The sequence below is a fragment of the Giraffa tippelskirchi genome, chromosome 5, assembly GCF_054371585.1.
Source record: "Giraffa tippelskirchi isolate mGirTip1 chromosome 5, T2T-mGirTip1v1.2.pri, whole genome shotgun sequence".
NCBI classification, from domain to species: domain Eukaryota; kingdom Metazoa; phylum Chordata; class Mammalia; order Artiodactyla; family Giraffidae; genus Giraffa; species Giraffa tippelskirchi.
The window spans coordinates 26611784-26625487 of record NC_137279.1 but is presented as its reverse complement, the minus strand read 5'-3'; the positions used below and the strand labels follow the sequence as shown (position 1 = coordinate 26625487).

At 43.4% G+C, this 13704-nt stretch overlaps 1 protein-coding gene across 1 annotated transcript in view; it reads right to left on the bottom strand.

The window, feature by feature from the left end:
* The window catches only part of KAZN (kazrin, periplakin interacting protein), a 1354882-nt gene that overhangs the window by 570533 nt on the left and 770645 nt on the right, over positions 1 to 13704 (bottom strand). The window lies entirely within an intron of this gene.

Genomic DNA, 13704 nt, shown 5'->3' with positions numbered 1-13704 from the left:
GCCTCCTCTTATTCCCAGAATTTGACACTTAAGCAAGGGGCTGGTCCAGTAATCATCACTCCCTGGATATACATTAGAATCATAGGGAGAAGGTTTTATCTTTTTTTAAAAAAATACCAGTGCCTAGGACCATTCCAGATGATCAAATCAGAATTCTACAGGTGGGACCCAGGCATTGGTCATTTGAAAGAGCTCTGCTGGGTGAGTTCACTGGGCCCGAGAGTGGTCAGCCCAGTGGTTTTGAGATGGTGTTTGGATTTGAGTTGTCCACCACTGCAGAGGAACAGTAGAGCCAAGCTGTGGACTTTGGAGCTCCAAGCCAAGGAGAGGGGTTTCTGAAAATCCATGTGGCCCAGGTAAACTTGCCTGCTGAACACCAATGGGGAGCCTTCAGTAGTCACGTGGCCCTGGGTCAGCCACATGAGCACTTAGAGCCTGAATATCCCAGTCTGGAACACGGAATTAGTGCCCTCTCTTTCATGGAGTTCTAAGACCAAGGTTACAAACTGGGACCAAGGAATTGCTCAAGGACGGGCCCTGACTCACTGACATATTGACCTCTTCTTGCATTGGTTTGAACTTGGTTTTTGAATTAGTTACTAAGCTTTCTGGGCTTCACAGGTGGTGCTAGTGGTAAAGAACCCACCTGCCAATGAAGGAGACATAAGAGACCTGGGTTCAATCCCTGGATCAAGAAGATCTCCTGGAGGAGGGCATGGCAACCCATTTTAGTATTCTTTTTTTATATACCTTAAAAAAATTTTTTTTGCCACTTTATTTATTTTTTAATTGAAGGATAATTACTTTACAGAATTTTGTTGTTTTCTGTCAAACACCAACAAGAATCAGCTACAGGTACACTCTAGTATTCTTATCTAGAGAAACCTCATGGACAGAGGAGCCTGGTGGGCTACAGTCCGTAGGTTTGCAAAGAGTCAGACATGACTGAAGAGACTTAGTGCATTCATGCACTAAGTTTTTAGAATTAGGAGATTATATAGTTATACTTCAATTCCAAAAAAAGAAAAAGAATTACAAAATTACATATAAACATCTGTATTTCCAACTTCTCTTGGAAAACTGGAAGATGTGCCTCTGTGTTAGAGGAACCGCTGACTAAAACTGCAAACCTTGGCCAGGCCCGATAGTAACCACTTGTGTGAGTTATCTTCAATAAGAGGTCCTGGTAAGGAATGTGGAACAAGCTACCAACATCCAGAAGAATTCAGGAAAGGTCAAAAAGAGAGAGGAGATGCCAGTGCATATGTCTTACCAACCTCCCAGAATCCTCCTCACTGGACTCCATCATGGCTGAGTGGTGCCCTCATCACCAGGAAGGACCCTGAGTCAGAGGGATTGACCAGAAGCAACCTGAAACAAACCCAGTTACCATAAAACCTGGAACTGCAAGCCACGTGGCAAGAGCAGTCCTGGATTCAATTCATTTCCCAGTGTCAGACAAGAGCCCACTCTCTGGCTCTGGAAGGGGTCCCCCTTCCTGCAATATCTGCACCTCAGTTTTCTCATCTCTGTAATGGGTCTGTGGTCCAGTGGGCACAACCAGAGGACCTTGGCTTCCTCTCTGATGGGACACAGGTGCCCCTAGCATCCCCCTGGCTCCACCGGCTATATGCCCTCACATTAGCCTGGGTGCTCACTTTCTTTCCCAGACTAGCCCCAAGGCCATGTGAATTTGTGACCTCCTACTGAACATTAAATTAGATAATATATTTTTAGAGGCATAATCACTGAAATTCCTCTTGCCTGTATGTTATTACTATTATTCCCTCTTGCCCAGCTTTTCCAGTTCTGCTGCTTCCCTTGGAATGCTCATGCCCAGTCTTTCACAGAGGCATTCTTGGAGCTCTCCTCCAGCTTCTGTGGTGGCAGGAGGGAATTCCTCTTTGAACATGTCCCCAGTTCCCACCAACCCAGCTGCCATGCACCAACGACCACAGTTTCTACCAGAAAACACAGGGAGTGGTTGCCCTGGCAACCACCAAGTTGTCACTTCATGTTGGCATCTTTGCCATTGGAAACCAGAGCAGCCAGTTGCCAGAAGGGGAGGCAGTGGGTGCAGAGGGCAGAGATGGGGTGTGGGTCCCGGGAGGCGACTCCCAGTGCTCCTGCCTGGTCCTCTCTCTGCAGGGGGCCCTCTGCTCGCCCAGCCTGCTCCTTCTGTAACAAGAGTGAACCACCACCCAGGGTCTTTTCCCATGTGAAACAGTCATAGGGTGCCAGAGGGTGATGACAAAGAGAGAAATGCTGTTCACTTTGAGAAACCTTTGCTTCTTGGACTGAAAGCATTCTGAACCATTTATATTTGTGTGTGTGTGTGTGTGTGTGTGTGTGTGTGTTGTGCTCAGTGGCTCAGTCGTGTCTGACTCTTTGCGATCCTATGGACTATAGCCCACCAGGATCCTCTGTCCATTGGACTTCCCAGAATACTGGAGTGGGTTGCCATGCCCTCCTCCAGGGGATCTTCCCAACCCAGGGATCAAATCTGCATCTCCTGCATTGCAGATGGATTGTTTTTGGCTGAGCCACTGGGGAAACTCATTTATATTTATAAAATTTACTCTTTATTTATAAAGAATAAATTATATTTTAGGGGCACCAAATGAATAATTCAGATTCTCAGCTTTGAACCCAGTCCCAAGAATCTTGGTTAGGGGTACTCCAACAAATGAGGACATTCAGAAAGAGAAAGAGAGGGAGAGAGACTCTTCTTCATGTTCTCTGACGATAATGAGCAGAGAAGAGAATATTGTGTCGATGTCCCATGGGGGTGGAAGAGGGATGAGAAGGATCTAGGTAGCCTTTTCATCCTTTTCCTAGTCTCTGGGTGGATTATACCTGCACTTTCCTCCCTGTGATTAAACATGGCTAGTGAAGGCCTTTGCTGTTTCTGCTGGGGTTTGAGTGTGAGGACCAGGCTGGGCAGCTTAGATGCCACCAACCTGAGAATCCCTCCCTCCTAACGGTCCTCACCACTGACTCACTCAACCCAGGCTGCTATTAACATATCGAAAGCCTTGACCTAGAAAGGAATGAACCCCCAGAGCAGATAAGAGATGCTCTGTGGTGCTTTATTATTTGTAGCCAACCAGCCAACATATATTTTATTGAGTGCCTGTGTACAAGGCGCGGTGCGCACACAAATTGCGCAGAGCTTAGCACATTTACAGAATATTAGATTTGTGCCGGGCCTAGCTGCATAAATAGAGATGCCCTGAATCCTCTACAGGGGTTTAATTTGATTCCTCACATCCTAGAGTGCTGTGCAAAGTCTTACAAGGAGGACAGCATATCAGTAATTGTTCCTCATGGTAAGGAAGTGGAGAAGAACCATCTTCACTGTGATCAGGGGCCTCCCACTGTAATTAGAAGTGCAGGGGGAACCTGTGTATGTCTGTGACAGTGCCTACGTGAGTTTAGTGGATACTGACTTGGTGATGGGTCCGAAGCTGATTGCCCAGGGGCGGAAGAGTAATAGGGCTAATGGAGTTGAGACCCATGGGCCTTATCTTTTTATATTCATAATATATTTAATGTAAATGGACATTCAGATTTATGTTGATCTATTTGCATTTCAATTTACAACCAGCACACTTGCTGGATAAAGTAATATTTCTAGGGAGCAGGGAAGTGTGAACAAAGCAGAAATGATGGGGGAGGGAATGCTTTGTGAGAATTGAGGTTGTGGTGGCGGGGTTGGAGGGGCAGGAAAGGATGAAGTTTGTAAAAGAGGCGTTGCTGGACAGAGTGGAGGAGAGCTGGAGAGAGGTTGGTTCCAGAGAACTGGGCAGGGGAAGGAGCCACCATCCACTCAGGTTGGGGGTCTGCCTAGCTGAGGAATTTCTGATCCCAGGGTTGTGTCTGGATAAGCAGGAGGAGGGGCTGAGAGAGCCAGACAGAGAGAGAGAGAGAGAGAAAGCAAGCTAGCACTTGGTCAGGATGCCAACCTCTTACATGGCCCCCATGCCCCATAGAGTGAGGCACTACCCCATCTCCTCAGTCTCAACACTGACCTCTCCCCACTGGACATTTTATGTACCCCTGACATATAGTGATATTGGCAAAGGTTTATTTAGAAATCAATGTCTGACATTATGGTAATGATCTCATTTCTTGCTAACGGCAAAGCCCCATACGAGGAAGACCTTCTCACAATTCTCTTACTAGAGGAAACTGACCAACGGTGACGGATCAGAGGGTTTCCCTAGTGGCTCAGTGGTAAAGAATCCGCCTGCCAATGCAGGAGATGCAGGAGGCATGGGTTTGATCCCTGAGTCAGGAAGATTCCTTGGAGGAGGAAATGGCAACCTGCTCTAGTATTCTTGCTGGAAAATTCCATGGATAGAGGAGCCTGGCGGGCTACAGTCCATGGGGCTGCAAAGACTCGTACAGGACTGAACATTTGCATATGAATAACAGATCAGAAGTTCATTGCCAAGGGGCAGAAGAATAGCAGGAGCAGAACCCATTCCAACAGGAGAAGAATATTGGATACCGAGGTCCAGAGATGTGGGAGTTGCCTGAGGCTACAAAGCCTGTTAAGTGGTGGAACCAAGGGGTCCAGCAATCCTGGACCAGCCACACATTTCCTGCTTCTTTGCCCATCACCTGGGATACCCTCTGCTTCTCCCAACTCGTGAATATTCACCCTCCACCAAGACTCAGCTCAAACAATACCTCCTCTCTCACATTCTCTCCTGCTTGGCTGCACTCATCTAGGTTTCTCTCCCATTGGCCACAGTGAAAACACGCAATATTGACAAGCAGCAGCCATCTCTCCCTCCACCATCATCACGGAATCCTGACTGAAGAATCTGCAGGAAACAATGTAACCTTGTCTGCAATCCCATGGCCTGTGTACTGAGCGCTCCTCTGGGTAACATCCTGTCTGTGGGTTTTGATGACTGCATATACTAAGGATTGTAGTCTCTTTTCTCCTTTGTTATCTTAAAAAAAAAATTAGATGAAGGAAACTCAGGCTGTTTATGTTTTGGCTGATACTAATGAACTTATCCTTTGAAAGAAAATCCCCAAATTTCCCTAGTCTAAATTAGACATCTCTGTAAGCAGGAAGAATATATTGTACCCACCGTTGGCTCTGGCACACTGGGAAGAAAGAAAATAGAGAATGATGAAATATATCCCCTTTGCTCCAGCCTTGTAGAAACGTGCCAGTGTTTTTCCAGCCTCAGGGTTTTTGCATTGGATGGTCTCTCCACCTGGAATCTTTACACCCACATCTCTACTCAGCTGGTTTCTAGACTCAGGTCTCAGGTCAAATGTCTAGATTACCTTGGCTAACGTTCTTTCCCATTCAATCCTCTTTTGCATTACTATGTTTTCATTTTCTTCTTAGCATTTGTCTCTTTCTAAAATTTTCTTGGGACTTCCCTAGTGGTCCAGTGGCTAAGAATCTGTACTCCCAGTGCAGGGGTCCCAGGTTCGATACCTGGTCGGGGAACTAGATCCCACATGCTGCAACAAAGGGCTTCCCAAGAGGCTCAGTGGTGAGAAGTCCACCTGGCAATACAGCAGCTGCAGGAGACATGGGTTCAATCCCTGGGTCAGGAAGTTCCCTTGGAGGAGGAAATGGCAACCGACTCCGTATTCCTGCTGGGATAATCCCATGGACAAAGAGCTGGACACGACTGAGTGACTAAGCCCGTATGCCACAGCTAAGAGTTCACATGCCACAACTAAAGATCCTGTATGCCACAACGAAGATTGAAGATCCTATGTGCCACAGCTAAGACTCGGCACAGCCAAAGAAATAAACAAGTGACAATAAATAAATTTTTAAAAATTAAAGTTTTCTTGTTCCTTTCCTTATTCATTGTGTGTCTTCCCATTAAATATGCATTCCTTGAGTTCAGAGAACTGGTTTGCCTTTTTCAACTCTGTGTCCCAGGTGCTCAACAGTGTCTGGCACAGGTAGGAGCTACACAAACACATGCTGAAGAAATAGCTCCTGCTGTGCAAAAGATGTGCTCCATAACAGGTGTCCGTATGTAGGAATTTTGTAACTTGAACCATGAACTTAATTAATAGCAGGAGGTTCTTCCATTTCCAATCTGAAGACTTCCATGACCAAACATCTAGAAATATGGGACAAAGTATAACAAGTCCCTTCTCAGACACTTCACTGAACTTGCAAAAGAGGTAAATTTCCAAAAACCAAGCATTAAGAAGAAGCTGAAAACCAGCTGTGTGGGGGCTGAGGTCTTGGCTGTTGCAGATGTTAGCAAGCTTGGGGACCCGAGAGGCTTGGTTTTCCATGAAGACAGGAGACAAGCCTTGGACCTGATTAAGGTGGGAAGATAGAGTTAAGGCCAGTGTGCATTTGGGATTCTTAAAGGGTTATGGATCATGGGGAAAATATATACCTCTTATCAAAAGGAGATAGCAAGAACATGGTGTGCTCTGTCCTAAATAAAAAAGGGCTTGCCCAGAGAATTTTCAACAGTTTGTTGGCTCAAAAGTACAGGATTCAAATTTACATTGCCCACGTGGTCCAGGAAACCTCAAGATGAGAAGGAAATGCAAAGAGCTACCCGATGTCTGTACTACAGGCAGGAGTAAGGGCAGCCCCAGATGAATTCTTTCCCAAAGAGTAGTCTTTTACTTGAGAAAGACCTTCACCTTCAGGGACTTAAACTTATATCCGATTGGCCAGATCTCTTTCTCATGCACCTCCCTTCTCCCAGCTGCAAGGAGACTTGTGGGTTGAGTATTTTTAGCTGGACACAGTGCTGAGGGAATAATTTTGGATTCTGCTAACAAGAAAGGAGGAGGAACAGGCACTGGTTAGGAAGCTGGTTTTGTCAGACACTAGGTATAAAGATAGAAAGACAGACACTAAAGCATCATGATAATATGATTATCTACATACACAACTTCAAAGACTCTACTGAAAAGTTAATAGAGTTAATAAGTGAGATCAGCATGTACACTCATAAGACCGGTATACAAAAATTAATTGCCTTCCTAGAGATAGACAAGAACTTCACAGGTGGCTCAACGGGTAAAGAATTTACATGCAATACAGGAGACTCAGATGTGGGTTTGATCCCTTGGAGGAGGGCATGGCAACCTACTCCAGTATTCTTGCCTGGAGAACACCATGGACAGAGGAGTCTCATGGGCTACAGTCCATGGGGTCACAAAGAGTTGGACATGACTGAAGCCACTGAGCATGCAGGCATATACTGACAACCATTTATGATAGCAGCAGAAACACTAAAGTATCTAGGAATAAATTAGTATATGCCAGCAAGGTATGGATAAAATTGTAAAATTATTCAAAGATACAATGTTAGACTTAAATGGAGAGATCAATCATGTTCATGGATGGGAAAAACCAACAGCGTAAGGATAAAAGGAGCAAATACCTTAAGATTTCCAATCCCATGCAATGCCTTAGAGAACTCTCATGTGTGTACTGTAGACGATGAAAGTCTTTTCACCACAGGTTTGTTTCAATAGTGAAAAGTAAGAAACAACCTAGTTTCTATCAAGTGAGTATAAGTAAATTTGGTATGTTCATTCAGTGAAATAGTCTACAGTAGTAAGCTATGACTAACCTAGACAGCATACTAAAAAGCAGAGACATCACTTTACTGACAAAGGTCCATGTCGTCAGAGCTATTATTTTTCTAGTGGTCATGTAAGAGTTGGGCTATAAAGAAGGCTGAGTGCCAAAGAATTTATGCTTTCACTTTATGATGTTGGAGAAGACTTTTTAGAGTCCCTTGGACAGTAAGAAGATAAATCAGTCAATCCTAAAGGAAATCAACTCTGAATATTCATTGGAAGGACTGATGATGAAGCTCCAATACTTTGGCCACCTAATGTGAAGAGCTGACACATTGGAAAAGACCTTGATGCTGGGAAAGACTGAAGGCAAAAGGCGATGAGGGCAGCAGAGGATGAGATGGTTAGATAGCATCACCAATTCAATGGACATGAATTTGAACAAATTCTAGGAAATAGTGGAGAATATAGGAGCCTGGTGTGCTGCAGCCCTTGGGATTGAAAAGAGTTGGACACAACTTAGTGACTGAACAACAACAAGAATGAATGAACTGTAGTCAATGTGCCAACAAGAGTAGATTGGAGAATAGAATGTTAAGCTGAAAAGCAAGTCACAGGAAGAAAAGTACAAAAATATTCCACTTATATAGTGAAGACATGCAAAATAGAAGTATACATTGTTTAGGGAGATGAAAATATGAAACAGTAAAGAAATGCATAAACTTGAGAAGCACCAAGTTCAAGGTGGGTGTTACTTTTGGGTGTTGGAAAGAAGAGGATGATTGGCCCCAGAGGGTTCTAATGGGAGCTTCAAATGTGTTCCTAATTCTTTAGATATTAATTTGAGTAGTGGCTTCATGGATGCTAACAGCGATATCCTTCTTATCTTTTTCTTTTTTTTTGTAACTGTGAAACATTTCAAAATAAATGGAAAAACTCAAAAAGTGTATTAGTAAAACATCTTGATTCCTGCAATCAATTCACAAACTATTTCCAGTTCAAAGGATTTTTAAGGATTATCTATTCCAACCACTTCATTTAATAGATGCTGACGCTCAGACCAAGAATGACTGACTGAGTTTTTCACAGACATACCAGTTAATGGCAAAGTCAAGACTAGAGCTCAGGACTTTCCTTATATAAAACTGTTTTATAAAATGAAAGATCTCTGTGATCTACCAGTTTTGTAGGTTAGAATTTTTACTTATTGAATTTCTTAAAAGCGTGATATATGGTATTCCAAATATGGATAGGAAATAGGCCAAAGATAGGCTGTATTGAGAAAGTTAAGGAGAAGAAAATGCATTATCCTTTTGTTACAGAGTTCAAGCTTGCTTTGCTTGCCAGGCAAGTGGCCAGTGAATTCGAGAGATGAGGTGTTGAAGCAAGGAATATGACTTTACTTGGAAAGCCAACTCACCAAGAAGATGGCAGACTAATGTCTCAAAATCACCATCTTGTTGGGGTCTGGATGCTAGGGTTCCTTTATGGATCAGAGATGGGGGAAGGTGAGGAAAGAAAGTAAAAAGGCCATTTAATCTTGCAAGAACCTCTTAGAATGGCAAGCCTCAGACAACGGGATGTGTTAATTTCTTCCTTCCTGCCATCTATAGGTGGATAGGATTCTGAACAAAGGCACTTTAGCTTAATAGTCAGGCAGAGGGGCAGGATTCTCTGAGGCAGGCCATTATGTGTGATTATAATAACAAAAATGGCCAAAGAAATTGATCATGGGAGAGTCAAAACTGACTCTTCCTTTTTACACTTTGATAGCATTAGGATAAATCTATTGACATGTGGTTTACAAGGGGAGATCCTAGTGGAGGAACAGACACCTGGGGTTTAAAATGTATGCCAATTCCAAGATTCTGAGAATCTCTGACTGGGGTCAGAGGGCTGGATTTGAGCTTGGATTCTGTCCCTGGCTCATTCAGCACACTTAAGCAAGTCCCTAATATTCCAGATCCTCATTGTCCCTAGGTGCACAGAAAGGGGGCTAAACACTGCTTTTTCAGGTGAATTCCAGATCCAAGAGAGTTTACTCTCAGAAAGTAAGAATCCAGTGGCTGCTCTTTGCAATTGGGACTGGATGTTGAAGCAGGAAAGATGCTTCTTGGAAAAAAACAAAAAAACAAAAACAAACTCCCTAAAGTTGATTTGCCAAAGCGGATAAACATCCTCCACATCTGTTCACGTAGGAGTGCGAGGCCTGAGTTTTCTAGGAAAGTCTATTTAGACCCTGACACAGATTGCATTTCCTTTTAAAGCAACAAGAGTGATAAAGTATCTTAGTATAAAATCAATAGAAAGCAGTTTAGTGGTCTCTGAAGTCTTCCAGGCAGCCTGTCCTTTTAGTCCTCTCTACAGAAAAGATCAAATGAGAAGTTACCAGCTTCCTTGTATGTTTTAGTTATTTGCTACGTAAATCACTGGAAAACATTTAGGGAACCATTTAGAACTGGGGAGGGCTCTTCTCTGCTTCTGGCACCTCTCATCCCCACAAAGGATTTGAAAAAAAAGGGGGGCCATTAATTAAGCTAGTTGACAGGGTTGAGAACCTGGGTGCTATTTTTCTTAAGCACTATGTCATTACTTCTTAAGTTTTGGAGGAAAAAAAGAGGAGTTTGTTTCTATTTTCTCCCTGGAAGCTTTTTTCCCCATATGTCATGAAATGAGAATGAAATGTTGCATTAAGACTGCTCAAAAATGACTGGCTATTGACCATGCATGTTATAAAAGAATACTGCAGGAGGATAGAACTGTGGTCAGAAGAGAAAATGTTCTTTGATATAGTCTATGCTGGGCTTGGATAGATAACTGAGAGTCAATTTCAGGCACAAGCTATCTGTTTTACACCACTGACATTTTGCATTTTTGCTTGTGAAACCCTGAAGGGATATTGCATGAGAGTCACTGTCATAATAATATCAGCTTGCTACTACAAGGTGTGGTCAGTAGTACCAAATCCCCAATATTTCTTTTTTTTTTAAATTTACTTTATTTATTTATGTTGGCTGCGCTGGGTTTTCCTTGCTGCACAGAGGCTCTCTCTAGTTGTGGAGAGCGGGGGCTACTCTCTAGTTGTGGTGCTCTGGCTTCTCATTGCAGAGGCTTCTCTTTTTGCAGAGCATGGGCTCTAGAACACTCAGGCTCAATAGTTGTGGTGCCTGGGCTTAGTTGTCCCAAGGTATCTTTCCGAACCAGGGATCGAACTCATATCCCCTGCATTGGCAGGCAGACTCTCAACCACTGAATTACCAGAGAAGCTCCCCCAAGCCCAATATTTCTAGTTCTCCCAAGTTTTAAGTGTGTTGGTGTGTTCACACCTTCCTGTCTCAGTGGAGCTAAGTGGGGCCATGCAGTGATGTGATTTAGGTGATGAAATATGCACAGAAGTTCCATGTATAACTTCCAGTGAAAGATTTAAGGACCAGTATGACTGGTCACTGTCTTTCTTTCCTTTGTACATGACATACAGGTGGCTGCTTTTTAGCCTCGTCTCCTGAGTAGCTTCAATGAACACAGACTCATGTCTACCAGTATGAGCACATGGTATGAATGAACAATAAAACTTTGCTTTAAGCCACTTGTCTCTTTTGTTACTGCAGTATATCCTTGCCTGTACTGATAGATACACACTTAATAACCACTTGCTAGGGGTCAGATAATACACTAAACACTGTGATCTCATTTAGTTCTTACAGCAAACTTGTAAAATGGATACAGTAATTAACTTCCTTTTACTAACGCAGCATCATGGACACTAAGACATTAAGTAATCTGCCCAAGGTCATGGAGTGGGGCATGTGATGGAGCTAGGATTCCAACCTGAACAATCTGTTTCCGAGAGCCTGCAATGAAAACCACAAGGCTGCAGGCCATTTAGGGAAGCTGGAGTGTTGCAGATGGAGAAGAACATTCTTTAAAACCAGCATTTGACCATATCCCCTCCCATTTTGCTCCCCTTGTGAATAAAGTGTTGCTCAATTGTGTCCGACTCTTTGTGACCCTGTGGACTGTAGCCCGTCAGGCTCCTCTGTTCATGGGATTCTTAAGGCAAGAATACTGGAGTGGGTTGCCACTTTCTTCTCCATTTTCTGCCATTTTCTTCTGTGAATAAAGGTGGCTTGTTAATAAAGGCAATGACTCCCTAAGGCCAGGTACGAAATAGAAGGATGGAGCTGCTCTGTCCTTACGGAATGGTGGGAACTTCTTTCTAAAGGCAACTTGGAAAAGAAATCAGGAGATCATAAAATATATTTTGGGACATTTTGTGGGGGTTGGGGAGAAATGTCTGGTATCAACATTCAGATCTGATTTTATTGTATCAGAGCCTTTGCTAGGCTTAGTGGACTGAGTGTTCAGTAAGACGCCATCCTGCATATATCTGAGTGTTGTAGATGAATGTGCCCAGTGCTCCAGAAGAACAGAATAGGGCTCTTTGAACAGCCTGGGTGTCGGCAGGGGGAGGGGCTGTGCTGGGTGTCAAAGGGCAAGGAACGTCCTCTGAGAATCTTTAGCTCCTCCTCAATCACTGGACATAGATATGATTCCCAGGGATGCATCTAAAGTCATCTCTGAAGCTGCTTGCATTTTTAGCCCATACTACATCTTGCCTAAAGGAAAGCTATTTAAAATAGGGCCTCCTTTAATTTATCCTAAAACCGTCTCTTTTATGTTCCCAGGCAAGAAGGGAAACACGAGTATTTTTGAATTTCATGGAGAAGCCTGCACTTGGATTCTACCCACTCATATTCTCAGTCACGAGGGATGAAAGGGAACCGACTTTATCCTCTTTTTCCATTTGTGAGAAGTTTCTTTAAGAGGAGACCAACAAAGCAAAAAAATAAAAACAAACACAAAAAACCTCCAAACCGCCAAGTGCTTTATCTACACTGTAGTTGTTGAGATACGAGATACTCTGAGAAAATCTAGAAGAAAAGAAAATAATCCTTCAATTCTCTATTCAGAAATCTCCACTCAAAGCATTTTCCAAATCAAAGGAAGCTTTGGGTGTTAGTTTTCCAAAATTATTCTCCTTATAATGAGATTTTTCTTTAAACTTCTGATTTCCATGGGTGCTCTCTGAAAGGATAAGAGCTCCTTTCTAACCTTTGAAAAAGCTGTTTCAAAATTGGTTGGTAAAAATATGCATTTCATGAAGTCATAAAAATAATGATCCTATGCTTAGCGGAGTCTGATTAAACCTGCTTTTAACTCAATCTTAGAGAATCAATGCATTATTTTCATAAGCAACAAAATGTACAAAGATGGGTAGAAACCTAGAATTAATTATCTTACTAACAATGCCCGGGTAGTCCTTTCATTTAACTGGTCATCTAATAATTATGATTCCTCGCTTGATTTATTTGCTTACACAAGCAGCTGTAATATATGTAACTTTCTATCTTCTTAATTCTAACGTATGAAACACACATCGTATGGCAGCCTCCAATGACCCAATGCTGCAAAAACGGATGGCTCTCACGTTAATATGGAAATGACCATCGCACAAGTCCCATAATCTTGTGATTTGTTCTTATGTTTTTATTTATTTAGCTGCACTGGGTCTTTGTTGCTGTGCGTGGGTTTTCTCTAGTTGCAGAGAGCAGGGGCTACTCTCCAGTTGCGGTGCATGGGCTTCTCATTGCAGTGGCTTCTCTTGCTGCAGAGCATGAGCTCTAGAGTGTGTGGACTCAGAAGTTGGGGCTATCCAACTCTAGAGCACAGGCTCAGTAGTTGTGGCACACGGGCTTAGCTACCCCTCGGCTTTCCAGATCAGGCGTTGAACTGGTGTCCCCTGCATTGCAAGGCAGATTCTTAACCACTGGACCACCAGGGAAGCCCTAATCCTATGACTTGTTTGCCCTTGAATCAGTGCACAATTATGAAGCCATTGCTGTAGCAAAATGAAAAGGGTATGTTATTAAACACTAAAAGGGACCCCACCCATGTGAAGGAAACCACCCTTTAATTAGCTGCTATAATCTTCTAAGGGTAGCGGTGAGCCATGGAGTGCACAGGAGGAAGACACTGCCACTCTCTGCCCTTCAGCTCTCTGGCAGAATTGGTTCACTGCAGGACCAGCTGATTTCACAGCTCCCAGATGTGGGGGGGGGGGCGGGGGCAAGCTTCCAGCAGGGCAGAGCCTGAGGA